The sequence below is a fragment of the Aquila chrysaetos genome, chromosome Z (assembly GCF_900496995.4).
Source record: "Aquila chrysaetos chrysaetos chromosome Z, bAquChr1.4, whole genome shotgun sequence".
Lineage (NCBI taxonomy): Eukaryota > Metazoa > Chordata > Aves > Accipitriformes > Accipitridae > Aquila > Aquila chrysaetos.
Window position 1 is genome coordinate 31,412,776 of NC_044030.1, and position 16,711 is coordinate 31,429,486.

General features: G+C 44.7%; 1 long non-coding RNA gene across 1 annotated transcript in view; it reads right to left on the reverse strand.

The window, feature by feature from the left end:
* Positions 1–13,376: 13,376 nt before the first annotated feature.
* Positions 13,377–16,711, reverse strand: part of LOC121232685 — a 43,964-nt gene continuing 40,629 nt past the window's right edge. The window contains exon 5 of the long non-coding RNA XR_005931592.1: positions 13,377–13,551. This is a non-coding gene — a long non-coding RNA (uncharacterized LOC121232685). The remainder of the gene's footprint in view (positions 13,552–16,711) is intronic.

Here is a 16,711-nt window from a genome sequence, read left to right on the forward strand (position 1 = left end):
CCCAGCCAACTAGATGGACAAATAACCATCATAACTAGAGAACATACACAAAAATAAGTGTGGGATTTCTTTGTCCCCTGGATGTTGGAGGATGACAGAGCGAGGTGCCTACTAAACTATAGCTGTTACTCAGCCTCTTCTCTAAACGGTAATAGCTTCTCATGTTTTGTATTATGAATGGAAAATAATAAAATAGGGCTTGCTGTATGCAACTGCTGGGTGGTATTTATTTATAGCTCTACTGGGGATAGTGTGACTGGCTGGGCAATGCAGTATTAATCATCTTTCCAGCAAGGAGCAGGAAAGTATTCTCAGAATAAGAATTAGGCATTAAGAACCATATTGTATCTATTTGGGAAAATCGTACACTGGGCAGGGTGGCGCCGGGGGATGACTGTGCCCAGCATATCCTAGAGGGAGCATGTGCTGCAGAGGAGGATACAGCATGCTCTTCTCAGCTACCCAGCTCTGTGGGTGCTGCAGAGGGCACAGCAGCACAGGAAGAACTGAGCATTGCTTTCTCCCCATGGCCTGCCTTCCTCTGCTGCAAACAGCCACCGAGCAAAGGCGAAGCAGCATCCCTGCCTTCCAGGAAACAGAGGAGACCCCTGCTCCACAGAAAGGCCAGGTGAGGTGTTGGCTGAGGTGCTGGTGTCGCATGGTCACATGGGGCTAGAAGACCTTACAGCTACGAAATGGGAGCTAAAGCACTGAATAAACCTGCAAAAGGGTCTTGAAGCACTAGGAGCTCTGCAGCACAAAAATAAAAAAAAAAAAAAAAGAAGAAACGAAGTCATCACATAAACCTCAACAGAAAAACAAGCAGCCCAGACACAGCTGAAACTGACAAAGCTGGCCAGGGAAAAGCAGCAGGTCAAATTGCAGCCTGGGGAGTCCAGTGCTCTGCAGCCACAAAGCTCAAAGCCAGAAAAGAACAGAGCAATGCAGCAGGGATGACTGAAACCAGGTGCAAGAAGCAGTGACAGCCAGAAGGTGAGGCGCAGCCAGAGCAGGGAGAGAAAAAGTCCCCAGCTCCCACCAGGAAACCCAGCCCCTCCTGAAAGCAGGGATGCTGGCTGGAGCTGGTGGCTCTACACAGCTCTGCAAGGATGGGGACCAAGGGGTACTAAGCAACTTTGAAAACCACAGGGAGTGGTATTCCAGCAGCACCTGGCTGTGCTACAGGATGTCTGCTAACACTCCAAGAACGCCCTTATTATTACGGCTACAGGCTGAGCAAACTAGCAGAACCAAAGAGAGAGGGTGGAAATGGAGGTCGGGCACATACAACAGATCAGAACTGCAACGTCCAATAACCTATTCCCTGGGCATTGTCCCTGTAAATAGAAGTGCTAGTATTTAGCTGCCAAAATGTTAATTAAGCTGACTAACATTGAAACTCTGCAAGAACACATTTTGGGCTGGTATTTCTTTGAAGTGAGTATATTTCCAGGCTAGCTTTTCATCGCAGTATCTTAGCACCACTGAAAGAAACGCCCATTGTGTATGTCTCATTTTTCTTTAGCAACTACAAAGCAAATAGGGTGCTGGCTGAGTGCACCTCCACAAAGTAAACCAGCATTACATCTCAGCTCTTCCTCGCATCAAGCAAGCCCCAGTGCCAGATTTCCAAAAGCAGATACTGCTCACTCTCCCACAAGACATTCCCCTGTGCAAAAACAGAATTATGATTTAACCAATATTACATACTCACGGTGGAGTGAGATGTGCCTGGAATACAAAGAGATGGCAGATGCTACCTCCATAGAAGCCAGGAGGGACAACACATAGGGCTTACCTGTCAAAACTGTACACAGGCATGGCTCCTTTAAACATCCTGGGAGAAATACTGCATGCGGAAATGCGCAGCAGCCACTGCACTTCCCAGTCGCTGTTTTGTACCACTATGGCTATAGGAACTAATTTACATTGGCACACAAGTGCTGATGTGCAAATAGCTGCTGGGCAGACTCTGCAAGTGTGATGATCTGTAACCTACAGTCCCAAAATTTTGCAAGTGAACAGCAACTGTTATAGAAACAGGACTGTGTTCTTAATTGGTCAAACGGGCTTATAGTGTTGATACCTAGGCCATAAACTTGAAATTAAATCCAAAGAAGAGAGAGTTCAAAGAACAGAGATGGGTTACAACATGCTGACAGACAGGCTGAGTCAGTAATGAGGGCACTGAGAAACAGGAGAGGTCACCAGTAAGGTGTCCCTGCAACTTTCACACCACATACAACAGATTACAATTGCACTCCATAGGCTCCTCACTCCTGGTGTACAGAGCTATGTGTTTCAGCTCTGCAGCTGGGAGGTTTGAAGGAAGACACTGGAATAGCACCCAGCTGCTTTAGGCTCCTGACATGCTTGGGATCCCTCTGAGAGCTTCAACCCACATAACTCGTCAGTGAGGGAAGTTGAGGACCACATCTACCTGGTCAGATCTCTGACTCCATGAGTGTCCAGCCCTCATTTCTTAATTTGATATTTAATCTTGATCAGCAGATCTTAGGGCATGCTTGTGTCAAGCCTTCAAAGACTGCAGCTCTGCCCTGCTCCCCATGCTACAGACATGGCTGTCCTCTTGGGGAGTGCCTAGGAAGAGCCAGCTCCCACCCCAGCAAACACAGCAGTGTGTCTGCAGAAAATGTAGCATAAGCCCGAAGCCCAAAATCCCTGTCAAATCCTCACCTCATTTACCAAGTGCTGGCCTACCTTGGCTCCCTCCCTGTTGTCAACCCCACTATTACAGGAGACTGCAGTATAACTGCAGCCCTGCCACCCACCATTGCCCTTGAAAGCCAGCACACCCCTGGCTTGTGCCTCCCTGTGCACAGCTGGAAAGTCAGGCAAACTGTTCTCTTGCCTCAGACACCAGTTCAAAGCCACAGTGTGGCCAGGAGCCTAAAGCAGAGCTCAATTTTTCAGAGCACATTACAGGATGGCATACCTGCAAAGCTGTGCTGAGCCTGCCCTCTAGGACCATGACATGGGCTGGAGGCTCTCGAGTGTCCGCTAGACTGCTGCTGAAGGTCTTCCCTGGGGTTAATGAACCAGGGCCCCCACGTGTTAGGCTTGATTGGCAAGTGAGCATGAAATGAGCGGAAAGGGAGAGCCAACGGAAGGATACAAGCAATAGGAATATAATTATGCAGTGATTCATCTTGGGCATGCTTGCACACTGGGAGGAGGAGGGGCAGGAAAATAGGGAGGAACTGAGCCTTTTTTTTTTTTTTTGGACAGGAGTGGAATACTGCAGAAGATAATTTGGAGGAGTGATTCAAAGGAGACATAGGTGGATATACAGAAAGGATCAAGGAAAGTGAAACAACCCTTTGATTCTGCTTGAGCGATACAGAACTGTGCTTCTACAGTGTGCAGTGAACACATTACTGAGATCACAGATTAAGGGGGTTAGCAGGCATTTACAATCCCATCCTGAGCAGCTGCTTCTCTCTCTTTGTAGCATTAACCTTCATGAAACATATCAGCATTCACCAACCTGAAGGAAAAACTGTGGGATGAGAATTTTCATAGGCAGCCCACCAGTAGCCTATAAATATATTTGAGTAGTGGCAGAGGCAGATTTTAAGTACATACAAAAGATTGCATTTGGGAGATCTTTAAAGCATTGCAGAGCAGGTGAATTGCTTTGAAACCTTAAATTGTCATTTTGAATTAAACGCTCATACCTGCTGTATTTATCAAGGCAAATTACAGGCAGTTGTTACTGGCAGCTGGGGAAAGTGATACAGAGAATACTCCCTGTGAACTGTGCGTGATCAGCCTAGTGGAGTATGAGTGATCAGGACTCAGGAGCAGCATGGTTATTCTATAAGTCCGTCACTTGGCTCCAGCAACGGGACTGCCAATGGGCAAAGCAGCAGGTTTGCCTTCTCTCCAAGAGCCCCAAGCTCACTTCTCTGGCCATCCTTCTCTCGTGACCTCCTACTCCACGCAGTGCAGATCACCCTCAAGAGCTTGCAGGGCACACAGAGATGCTCTCAGAACAACAGCCTTCCCCCTTCAGTTCCATCCAGCAGGGCCATACCACACACTGGGGGAAGTCACACCAACAAACTTTTCAGCAGCCCTGTACAGGCACTCACCAGGATGGCTGGGGGTTCCTCACATCTGTACAGGTGGCCTAAGAGTATAACCCCTTTTTGGAAAATGTAGATAAAATTTACAGCCAGATCTTATGGCAACAAGTCTGGAACCATGCGCATGTCAGCCAGTTGCCTAGTGCATGGATGTTCTATTTTTAAGCCTTCTAAAAAACAGTCATGGTGAATAGATGGTAAATGAATAAAGGTTGATTTTTTCATGCCTGTGCCAAATTAATTATAAATGAGCAGCAAAATAAATCCAAAGGCCTATCATCCCATCTACCAATCAATAAGTTGGAAGTATAAATATACTAGAACGATATAAAGTGCCTGTGGCACACACACAAACCCAGTGAGCTAAAAAAGGAACACAAACATTTCCAGTCTTCAGCTGGATAGATGCCACAGATTTCATCAGGCTAAGCTGAAGGGGAAGAGTTTTTGTAACTGCATGATTTTTACAGACAGAGCCCCCTGTCTTGTGTTTTGTCAGCAATCTACCTAAGGGGAAGTATTTTCTCATAGCCACTAAGCAACATTGCTGGTCACATGTATGCACACATATATCAGAACTAATGACCCAAGTAGTCTTAATGACTTCAGCAAGGGCAGGAGGCTTATCTTCAAATACATAGTAAAGTGTTTGCTTGGGTAAGAGCCTAACTTAACAGAAACAGGCAAGCCTGAAGATGAGATCTTGCATACATCAGTTTACAGCAAAATCCTAATGCAAGGTGGTTAAAAGAGGTTGTGCAGAAAGAGACAACCAAGTAAACATCTTTTGCACAGTGATGCACCAAGAGCTGCAGTCTGCAAACAAATTTTGTGTCTGATAATCCAGTCCAAGAAACATTTGAGAGGTGTGAAAGAAACGGTACCAAGACAGCAACACCATTCCTGCTCAGTGCCGAACTACCACACTTCTCTCCTGGTAGAAAAGAATGCCAGATCAGGAACAATCTCCAGCTGTTGTAGAAGCAATCCCTATGGCAGCCAGAGTTGACTTTACCTCCCTCTGAAATGACCAGGCAGTTGTCAAATGTACTCCCACATGCAGGTCAGTGCAACTGCTAGACTCCCGACCGAGTCCATGCTGCTCAGGCCAGCCTCCTTGAAACCCAGTCACTGGCAGCTCCTCATAAAATCTTCTAAGAAATTTACCACCATCTTTGTCTCCCAGATGGAAATAACCAGCAGAGATTTCATATTGTGCCTGCATTTGCTAATTAGCTGTACAGATTAAGCAGAGACAGACATACCACATCATCCACTGCAGTCCCTTGCAAAACACAAGGCTTGAGGATGTTTTCATTAGTCCCAGAAGGCTCAGCTTTGCTTTGTTTTAAATTTTTGTCTCTTTATTCTATACTCCACCACTAAGGAGTTGTCTTTATTTATGGATCAGTTTTTCCTTCTGAAAACCCAGCAGGGCTTTAGCAGACCAAGTGTGAACACACATTTTAGTGTTCTCCTTAGTAAATGCAGAAAATTCATGAGCTGAGAGCTGTCTGTGGTAAACCTGAAGTCTGTAACTCAGCCACAGGCTCCTCCACCTCTGCCTTGAAGACAGACAAGCTGCAATCACACCCCTGTACTTAGCCAGGCTCTCAGCCTTCCCAATTTCATAGGTTCCACATCAGCCAGTCCTCACAGACCCTCATCACTTGGCAGTTCCCTCCAGCCCCTTAATAGGTTTTTAGAAGTTTGTTGCCAAGCCCTGAATGCAGCAGCTGAACTGGAGTAGGTACAGACAGTGCCTACTTTCTCCTCTTTCCAAGACACAGTGCTTTTGCTCAGGCAGTGCAGGGAATACAGCATAGTCATTGCTAATTCAGCATTGACAACAGTGCGTGGCTCACTCCTCCAGCTCCACGCTTCCCACATTGTTCTCACCCACAGAGAACATGTGTGTGCTCCATTTCAGATTACTTTATATTTTCCCTATTTCAATGTCACTGTGTAAATTTTTGCTCCTCTTTTTCAGATTTTGCAATAACTACATGATGTTATTTCCCTGTCCTCATTACTCTTCACGTTCTTGGTCTACACTGGACCAGCTGTAAACGTCACCCACACAAAGAGCTGTGGTCCCTTTCCAGGTCACCAGCAAGGACAGCAGCATCAGCTATCGAACACATGAGGTAGCCTTATCATGTAGGTGCACTTGAACTGCTCATTTAAGAGCCACAGGTTGGTCAATGCTGCATCAAACAGAAAGGCATTTGTGTAAGGGAACCCAAAACCACCTTCCTCCCTCCCTTGCTTTCCCCTTCTCTCCTCTCTTCCTTCCTCTTTCTCACTCCTTCCTCCCCTCTCTCCATCATCCACACTATATTTTTAAGTCTTGCTTCGTACATCATTGCATTGCTGCTACAGGATCATATTTGTACTTCCCTTCCTACACACAGCTTGGACCTCATTTATTACACTTCTTTCATTTGTGTCAGGCTACAGGTATGTCCCAGGAACAGGGCTTTCATCTCAGTGGTGACAAAACCCAACCAAATAAATAAATAACAGGTCAGAGCTTCATCTACTGCAGCTCAGCATAGAAGTCCTTTAACTTCACTGGAGCTGTGGAGGCATTCTTCATCACTCCACAGCAACTGCCTGGACCAACCTCCCTGACAGACTGTTATCACCATATGACTAGCTGATCATAACAATTAACCTGTGTTCATCTCAGTGGGTCAGAAATCCCAAACAGACACACTGTCATGGGCTGTAGCCCAGCTACTTCCAGCCACCTTCTTCAGCATCTCTGTGAAGGAAGGAAACTGGAGTCAGCTGTGGTCTTTAAATCCATGTGAAGGAGCAGTATGACCATTATGTAACCAAAACACTACAAAGCAAAAGCAGAAATAATACACCAGTTGAAGAAAGCATTCTTATATATAAAATTCTAAGCTGCAGGAGGGAAAAAAAAATCAATTCTTCTGTGTGTATGTGTTTGCATGTGTGTACATGTGTATTCACATAAACATTTTCGTGCACTCCCAGAGTTTAAAATTCACCAACTTTGCCCAAGAAAGGCACCCAGCAAGATCAGTTCCATAAAAATTTCTTTCACATGAAACAGTGATTTATGAAGTTAAACACCTAATAGGATGCATAAGAAATAAGTCATAATACAGAAAAAGAGCATCTATCAATTGTCCTTGGCTGGACACTGGGGTGAATCAGGTGTCACTCCATCTCCCAGAGGACAGTGAAAGAATAAAAAGGAAGATTCAAGACACTGTCAAGATTAGATTACCTTTGTAAGGGGGGGGGGGGGGGAGTCATGTTAAAAATGAAGAGGGAAAATAAGTCAGCAGTATGCCATCCTGCTTCTTTCAGGGCAGAAGATCAAAAGGACATTCAATGATATTAAGTTTGAAATGCAAAACCAACTAGGATAAAATATTTGTTCACTCCCTGTACAATTGTGGGGCAGAACTCAGGGTGAAAAGGCACTTTTCAGGCTAGCTAGGCTAGTCTGATTTAGCATAATTAATGGTAACACCTCAATTGCGGGGAGGCAGAGGAAAACACCTTTATTAGGGAGCTGGGGAAGGTGGTGAAGCAGATTCTTCTCAAGTTTTCAGCTGACAGCAGGTTGCAGGGAGCAGTCAATACACCACAGCCTAGCAGCACGCCAGTACCCATGGGGAAGGGATCCATGAGATGGGGCCAGGCGCTTCTCTTCTTGGGATGGTGAGGGACAATGGGCAAAAGCTGAACAAGAGCACTTCAGACCAGGTATAAGCAGAAGGTTTTTCTTGCATGGACAGCCCAGCAGTGGAGCTGGGACCCAAAGAGGATGTGCAGTCTCAATCCTTAGAGTCTTTCAAGATCTAATTGGACAAAGGTGGGGTCTCTTGCAAACTGAAGTATCCTTCAGTCCACTTATTCTTAAGGATGTTAGGTCACTTGTGTAAAGAAGATTGAGCCTGGTTACAGGGAGGCTCAAGACCTGGACATCTGCAGGGCCAGTGGAATCCTAGTCCCTCTGCTGCTGAGGACCGCACTCCAAATGCAAGCACACTGACAGACCTCACTTGGCTGCACCTCTTCTCCTATTATAATGTTGGGCACTCACCACTGGACCCTTAGGGTGGGAAGGCCTTGCTAATACCCTCTCTGTGCCCTGAGAGCCTAAGCACCATTAGCACCATGCTACACCCTGGAGCAAGACATACAGGAAAGCCTTTTGAACACTGCAGTCACATTCTTCAATTTGGGAAGAAAGTGCTGTGTTTCTTCATTCCCTAATTAAGCAACAGTCATATGTTCTATTGCCTGGTAATTGACAGAATTGCTGAGCTGAAAGCCAAGAACAATGGGTGACACGGTCAGTATCCAGGTAAGAGACTTCATCACATACATGAACAAAAAAGTCACCCTTGCTTTTACAGCCTGTTTGTTCATTGTGCGTGAGAGCAGGTGATTTAAAATAATAGCTGTGTTCCAAAGCACAGTGTTCTGAGCGAGCAAATGCACGTGAAATGAGAAAACAGTAGTCAAGATACAAACAGAAATGCAGCAAGCACCTGCAAACACAAAGGAACACTGGGTGGGTATGAACCTGGTGAGTTCCATCAGTCAAAATGTTTTCTCACAACATCATAATCCACAAGTCCATCCCCAGCACTCCTTGCCACTGCCACAAAACATTCAGATTCTTTTTTTTTTCCTTTCAACATAGCTAGTATGTTACAATGGAAATGTTTTTGCATAGATAGTATAGTGTTTTAAACAAGCTGCTTTAGTAAAGCCTCGCTGTCCCCTCACACCAGGGCTTCTCAGAAGTTTAGGGATCACTCACATAGATCTAAAAAATTAGAATAGCATAGAGTGCTTTTGTTCCACCCAGGAAGGCTTCAAAAGCTCTCTGCAAGGCCTTTGCCAGGTAACAAACACTGCCCTGAGGTTCAGGCAAACTTGTGTTCCCAAACCGCAGAGCAGCCTTGGCCAAACTCCTTGGGATTACAGTGTCTAGCTGGATGCTTCGGGCAGTCTTCTGCTACACACATCACAGGCTAGATCTGGGACTTCTGTTCTCATCAAGTTTATTCTACCCATATTTGCCTTTTGGAGAACAGAAATGCCATCTTATTGGGAAAGCAAACCTGTGAAAACTAAATTTAGTAACAATGTTAATCATGTTTCTTACTAATTTCTGGTCCTGCAAAGCTGAAGCAACTATGGAAGATTTATCCAGGTTCTATTCAGCTCAACCATTGCCTGAAGCATTGTTAATGAAGTACAAGTCGCAGGGTTAATCCCAGCACATGTAACTGCAAAAACATATGAAAACTGTACATGGAATTTAACACATGGGGCCTTTTATAGCAAAATGACTTGCAAAACTGAATCATGGTTTGACTTACAGATCCCACCTTGCATTTGACTGGCTCAGGAGAACACTTACCTGTTTGCTAGCTAAGCTTATTTACTCTGACAGTCACTGAGTAACAGTCAGGGCATTGTTCACCTTTCTCCCCAAATGCTTCTGTAATTCTCAGGGTTATTTACACTTTAGACAATCCTTTGTGCCCTAATAGAATCCGTCACAGTGCTTCCTTGTTATCTGCATTAGTATGAACCATGTTTAGAAGAAAGAGACTGACAAGCAAAGTTTAGGCAGCACATGAACTGGATCTGCACACAATTAAGGTGAGTTAAAGACCATGGCAGTTCAGTACCCATTGTGCAGCTGGCTGTTATACTGAGACTTTCTTCAGTGACAGAATCCCAGAATGGCTGAGGCTGGGAGGGATCTCTGGAGATATCTAGTCCAAACCCTGCTCAGAGCAGGGTTATGTAGAGCAAGTTGCTCAGGATATCATCCAGTCAGGTTTTGAATATGTCCAGGGATGGAGACTCCACAACCTCTCTGGCCACCCCGTGCCAGTGTTCAACCACTGTAACAGAAAAAAAAAAAAACCAGCCCACAAAAAAAACCCCCACCAACCACAAAAACCCTTTGTGCCCATTGCCACTTATCCTTTCATTGGGAACCTCTGAAAAGATTTTGGCTCCATCTTCTTTATTCCTTCCCAGCAGGTATTTGTACACAGTGATGAGATTCCCCCTGATCCTTCTCTTCTGCAGGCTAAGCAGTCCAAGCTGTCTCAGCCTCTCCTCTTATGTCAGATGTTCAAACTTCTCCATCCTCTTTGTGGCCCTTTGCTGGACTCTTTCCAGTCTCTCCATGTCTCTCTTGTACTGGAGAGCCCAGAATTGGAGCTAGCACTGTAGATAAGTCTCACCAGTGCTGAGCTGAGTGGAAGGATCACCTCCCTTGATCTCCTTGCAACACTTGTCCTAATTCAGTCCAGGATGCTGTTGACCTACTTTGCCACAAGAGCACATTGCTGACTGATAACAGAGGATTAGAGCTCTGTTTGGCACTTACTGCAACTTCATGCCAGTGTTAACTCCAGTGATTTCAAAGAAACCATGCCAGCCTAATCCTAGAGACATGCACTGGTGAACTGCAGCCTTTATGCCCAACTGTATCTACTTCATTAAGTTTAGCTTTACAATGCAAACGGTCACTACACTTCAAACTGGTGCCAGACTGCTGGAAAAGGAGCACTGCAGATGGGAACATATCCTGGCATTTCTCGTGGATGGCTACATCGGTGCCCAAGAGGCTGTAAAACAGGACAGTTCAACTGGTGCTCGTGCATGCTTACACCCATCGCAGAGCTGGCCTTCAACCTTCTTCAGCACCAACACCAGAGAGGCACACTCACCTCACAACTCTTTCTCATCTTCCTGGATTGTGGCAGGGTAGCATGACAAAGTGATCAGTACTTAATACTTCTATTAAGTGGATCTGTTAGGTCAGACTTCTTTTGCAGGAGAAAGCTTCAACAATTTTTATTGGTTGTTTAGCTCCTGGGTGGGTATTTCTATTTCATTGTAAGATCTTTTCCATTCAGTTGAATCAATCCACCAAATCTAAATCAGTTTAAAATCACCCCACTGGTTGAAAACAGGACACTTACACCAAACAGTCAAATCCTTCATTAGGGCTATAAATTATCCCATGTAAGAAAGAAATAGTGCTTTCTCATTGTCAGTTGATTGAGGGATGTCTAACACTTATGTGCTGAGATAAGAGTATGACGCTTCTGAAGTGTAACAGTCGCAAAAGAGATGGCTCTCAAGCCACAGCAGAGTCACGCTGGTGAGTGGTGGTGTGGGAGAAGGTCCCTTCATTTAACAGCTTCCCACTGCAGCAATCGATGCACCTGCTTTTCTCTTTTCAAACAAGTGTAAATCAGAGCTGTACCAGATGTTTTTGTTGAATAGGCTGCAAGAGCTGCACTGAGTCAGCAGTCCCAGTACACCCCACCCAAATTTCCCTGAAAGTTTTAGCTGGCTGCTCAGCAATAAAACACATGTAGCCACTTAGCAGGAAGAAGAATAGGTCATTGGGGACTTGGCTTGGCTTCTGTTCCTTTTGTTGAACATGCTTTTCCACTTTCTTCTGCAAATAAGTACAACAAAGTTCTGCCAGACTGCCCCCCTACAACACACCTATGACTAATCTGGTAACAAGACAACCATTTTAATTCACTTCTCAGCTAAGGCTATCTTTAGCATTTCTCTTGTGCACTGCTGCTGTCAGGAATGAGACCTACCCACTCATGGGGCTCTGGCAGTATCTAGTGTGACTCCAGACCCCTCCATAGCAAGCAGGTGAGCAGCCACATCCAGTGAGCAGTGAGGAGCCACTGCCTCCTCAACAGTGCAAAGGACACCAGTCCTGAATTCCTGGATGGGGAGCTCCTGCCATTCCCTATCTTGCAGAACACACTGAGAGTCAGCCCCTGCCCTGAAGCTCCAGCTGAAATAAACAGGAAAAAGAACCCATATCTGGCTTCCATCTCCATATAAAAGAAACCAAACTCCATCCAAGGTCATACAGACAATCTACAGCAAAGCCAGGAATGAAAGCCAGACCTATTCAGTTCCGCTGTAGTTCCTCAGCCACTGGGGTTTTACTAATTTACTTTATGCAGGAACATTCAGAAGAGCAGGGTACTGTCTGCCAGTGCATACTAACCATTGTGGGAGGCCCATGGTAGTGCAGCAGTCTGCCTCATAATAGCACAGAGACAACCAGACCTGTCCTCCTCATGGCCTCATGAACAGGAATAAAGGGACAGAATAAAATTAATTTAAGATTTTTTTAAATTTTTTTTATTATTTTTTTTTTTACATCAAGCACATTTTACTCAACTGTGAATGGTCAGCAACTTGCACAGTTTAAATTAGTGTATTTCAAGAATTCAGATTGACAGTATTCCTTGTGAGACAGCAAGGAGAAAACATCCTGCAGATTATTGGTCTTATACCTATGAGAAAAGAGCTTCTGCATGACTGCTCAGTAGCTCCAGGAATGCTGCCTGATCTATTGCTCGGTCTACCTGGTTTTGCCAACACCTAAATGGACACAGATGCATTCTGTTGGCTCTTAGAATTGTCTCCTTCAGATTCGGCTTCTGCAAAGGCTGTGCCATCCAGCAAGAAAGTGAAAGGAGAGCAAGTATTACACCACAGTTGAAAATATTTAGTTAGGAACAAGTGCCCCGCAAAAAGCTAACAAACAATAATCTTTCACACTTCCTACCACTACATCTGGGACACATCTCACATACTGCTAGTATTAAACATCAATAAATCAAGATGTGTATGTTGCATCAGTTGTCTGCAAACCTCTATTACCTACAGAAAGAGAATGCCTTAGATTTGCAAACCTGAATGTCTTCCAGATAAATTCCATTTTCTAGTATCAAGTTACATATTCTCATTGTGGTAAGGTTTTCATTTAAGAGCTTTAATTTACTGCCTTTAATAACTTTTGCATCACTAAAAATGTCCTCCTTCCTAATAAGCATATTTATTTCTAGAGAATGCAAATTCAGTAAAAACCTCTTTTAGTTGGTAGAATAAAAGTTGTTAATTACCATAACATTCTGCAAAATGCAGTTCCAATGTCTCACTGCCAAGATATTCAACCTGGCCTTTAAACCATGGGAAAGTGTTGATGTTGCCAGTTGACAGTGCAGAACATGTGTTTTGGGGACAGCTGGGTTTTTAGTAAGTAAAGTATCTTTGTGATTTGCCAGGGCTAAACTCAGAGCAATCATCTATTCCTTTTCTCTTTTTCACTAACAAAAAAACCCCAAACAAACCAACCCAAAATAAACCCGAAACAACACCCCCCCTTACATTTACTGAATAAAAGATACTTGCCCCATTTCCTTATAATGAAGTTGTTGTCCAAAGTGACTCTTAAAAGACTGTCAGATCCTGAGAGACTAGCAAATGTAATGAACTTTTTGTGTTTTTAAACACAGCTGCATTTATAATGACATCTTAAAATCCAGCATACATGATCCTGTTTTCCTTGTCTGCTGACGTCCTCCTTCTGCACCTGAAAAAAATTCCGCACTCAACCAATTTCAACAACACTTGACAGTAGGCAAAATATGGCAAAAATTACAATTTTCAACAAGTTTCAGAAATATCAGACAGACAGAAGACAGACATCCTATCAGTACTTCACGAAAGAGGATAATACAATGTAAGCTTGATCCTTGTTAGACACTGAAGAATCCAGGCAGGAGAAGACAGCCCATGCCCCACCAGATACCACAGAGTATGCACCTCTCTCGATCTCCTTTGTAAGGCAGATTCTGTGATGGCAAATAAAGCAGAAAGGAAAGACGACCTTTTTCCATATGTGGGGAGGCCAAAATCACCCGCTCACATGTGGCTTCCCCCCTCTGTAGTTAGGAACGAGACTGAGCTTATACTTAGCATGATTTAGATTTTTTTTAAAAGTCAGCTGATCACCCAACTGTGGTGAACCACATGAACCACTCTTCACTTTATCACTTTTCCTTTTTTTTACTTTTTTTTTTTTTAAATCATATTAGATAACTTCACATCCATGTTAAGTATGGTCTGACAATCCATCTGAAAGGATCAGCCTAAAATAACCCTACAATCACCCCAACATAAAGTAGCAGGGATCGAGGAGGTCAAGAGACACACCTGTGAAGCAAACAGGCCATTTCATGTGCATGTCCTGGACCACTTCTTTATGACTTATATGGCAAATGAGGTCTCCAGAAAAAAAAGTTGTTTCTGCAGTGGAAACCCATTGTCCATTGCAGTGGACACAAGGCAAGGACCCATGGTCTGTTACGCCAGCGAAGACATGTTATCCCCCAGTCTTCTAAGACTGTGGCGGCCCTAATGCTTTTTAGCTGCTGGGAGTCCAAAGAAGAAAATTTTGCAGTAGAAAGAAAGAAAGTGTGTAAGGCAGAATGTGTGGAGGTTCACAAGAGCACTTCTGTATGAAATAAATACAGTAAAAGTTATTCATTGTCAATACTAACAAGAGGACAACAGCCTAATATATACTAGTAAACAGAAAAAATAGCTATGACAATGTAACTTTCTCCTACACACCCCCTCTCACACTCAGCCTGAGCTGCCACATGCCCATTGCTGTGAACCTGAGACAGCCAGTGAAACCCTCAGTGCACAGACACACAAACACAAGAAAGGTCTGCAAAGTAGTTAAGCATTAGTAAAAAGCAAATATCTGTCAAAACTTGTTAAAAAATTAGAGCAAGCTCTTACAGAAAATCTGAGCTACTGCATGGCTGCAGCTGGAAGGCACCTCTGCAGACAATCTAGTCCAAACCCCCTCCTCAAAGCAGGGTCAACTAGAGCAGGTTTCTCAGGGTTGCATACCGAATGGCAGCACAGCTGTCTGGTGCATCAGCCACTCCTCCCCTCCTGGACAGTCTGCAGCTTGCCGATGATGCCCTCTGTCCCTCGTCCAAGGCATTAATGGAGAGGTAGAACAGCATTGGCCCCAGCATCCATCCTGGGGTACTGCTGTGGTGACTGGCTTTTAGCTGGACTTTACACCACTGATCATAGAATCATAGAATGGTTTGCGTTGGAAGGGACCTTTAAAGATTATCTAGTCCAACCCTCCCTGCAATGATCAGGGACATTTTCAACTAGATCAGGTTGCTCAGAGTCCTGTCCAGCCTGACCTTGAATGCTTCTAGGGACAGGGCATCTCTGGGCAACCTGTTCCAGTGTTTCACCACCCTCATCATAAAAAATGTCTTCCTTATATCTAGTCTAAATCAACCCTCTTTTAGTGTAAAAACCATTACCCCTTGTCCTATGGCAACAGGCCCTACTAAAAAGTCTGTCCCCATCTTTCTTATAAGCCTCCTTTATGTACTGAAAGGCCACAATAAGTTTTCTCTGGAGCCTTCTCTTCTCCAGGCTGAACAACCCCAACTGTCTCAGCCTTTCTTCATAGGAGAGGTGTTCCATCCCTCTGATCATTTTTGTGGCCCTCCTCCGGACCTGCTCCAACAGGTCTGTGTCTTTCTTGTGCTGAGGACTCCAGAGCTGGATGCAGTACCCCAGGTGGGGTCTCACCAGAGTGGAGCAGAGGGGGAGAATCACCTCTCTCAACCTGCTGGCTATGCTTTTTTTGATGCAGCCCAGGATATGGTTGGCTTTCTGGGCTGTGACTGCACATTGTCAGCTCATGTCCATCTTTTCACCCACCAATACCCCCAAGTCCTTCTCCCTTGCAACCCTTGGAGTCAGTTGCAACAAAGTCCAAGAAAAGCTGTATGATTGTCCTATTAATAGCTTGGATTTTCAGGTTTGGGGTTTTTTTTTTGCCTATAGGCAAAGCCTTTTCAAACCAATGGCTTTGTATTTCTTGTGCATGCCAAGGACCTGGTCATAGGTGCACCTATGTAGTGACTGCAGTCTCACCTACTTCTTCTCTGGCTCCAAATTTTCCCTCTAAAATTTCAACACATTCCTACTGTCCTTGTATCAGCCCTAGCTTATGGTGCTCTCTCCCACAGTGAATTTACATCCCTTCTTTCCCCATGTTTCTGAGGAAGAGGTGGAAACCTGGCACCTTCCTGATTAGACTCCAGGGCTCACCAGCAAAGTGGTCACTTCCCCAGAGGGCTGAAGCAGTTATGGACCATGCTGGACCAGGCAACACTGCTTCATTTTTGTTGGCAGTGACTATCTGTGGAGGTGTCATGCTGCTGGGACAAGCTTCTAGACCCTCACTTCCACACAGGTTGGCTAAGGTGATGTGACACTATACAGCAGCAGCTTTTAATAGGAATACAATTTATGCTGGTCAAATGGGTGGTGTGCCTGACATAGCATCTGCTTAGCAGAGTTACATAACTTAAATAATACCCAAGTTGTTTTTAAGTTTAGATTTCAGTCTTCTCTCCTGGCTTCTGGAAGGGCAGAGTATGGCAGAGAGATGCCTTATATGCATAGAGTTGTGGCTTTTTTGCAAGACATGCTACAAGCCACACTGTGGAAGTGGCAGTGCAAGTAACAGCTTGGCGTCCCTGCTGCCATTACACACCGTGTCCCTCTGAGTCACAGTAACACAGCTACTGCCTGATTCACAGACCCACAACTGCCTTCCCACAACAGCTGAGGGAAAGAAGGAGGAGAGAGGGGCATATATTTCCTTCCATCCCGAAAACACACCCAGAGACACGGTGATG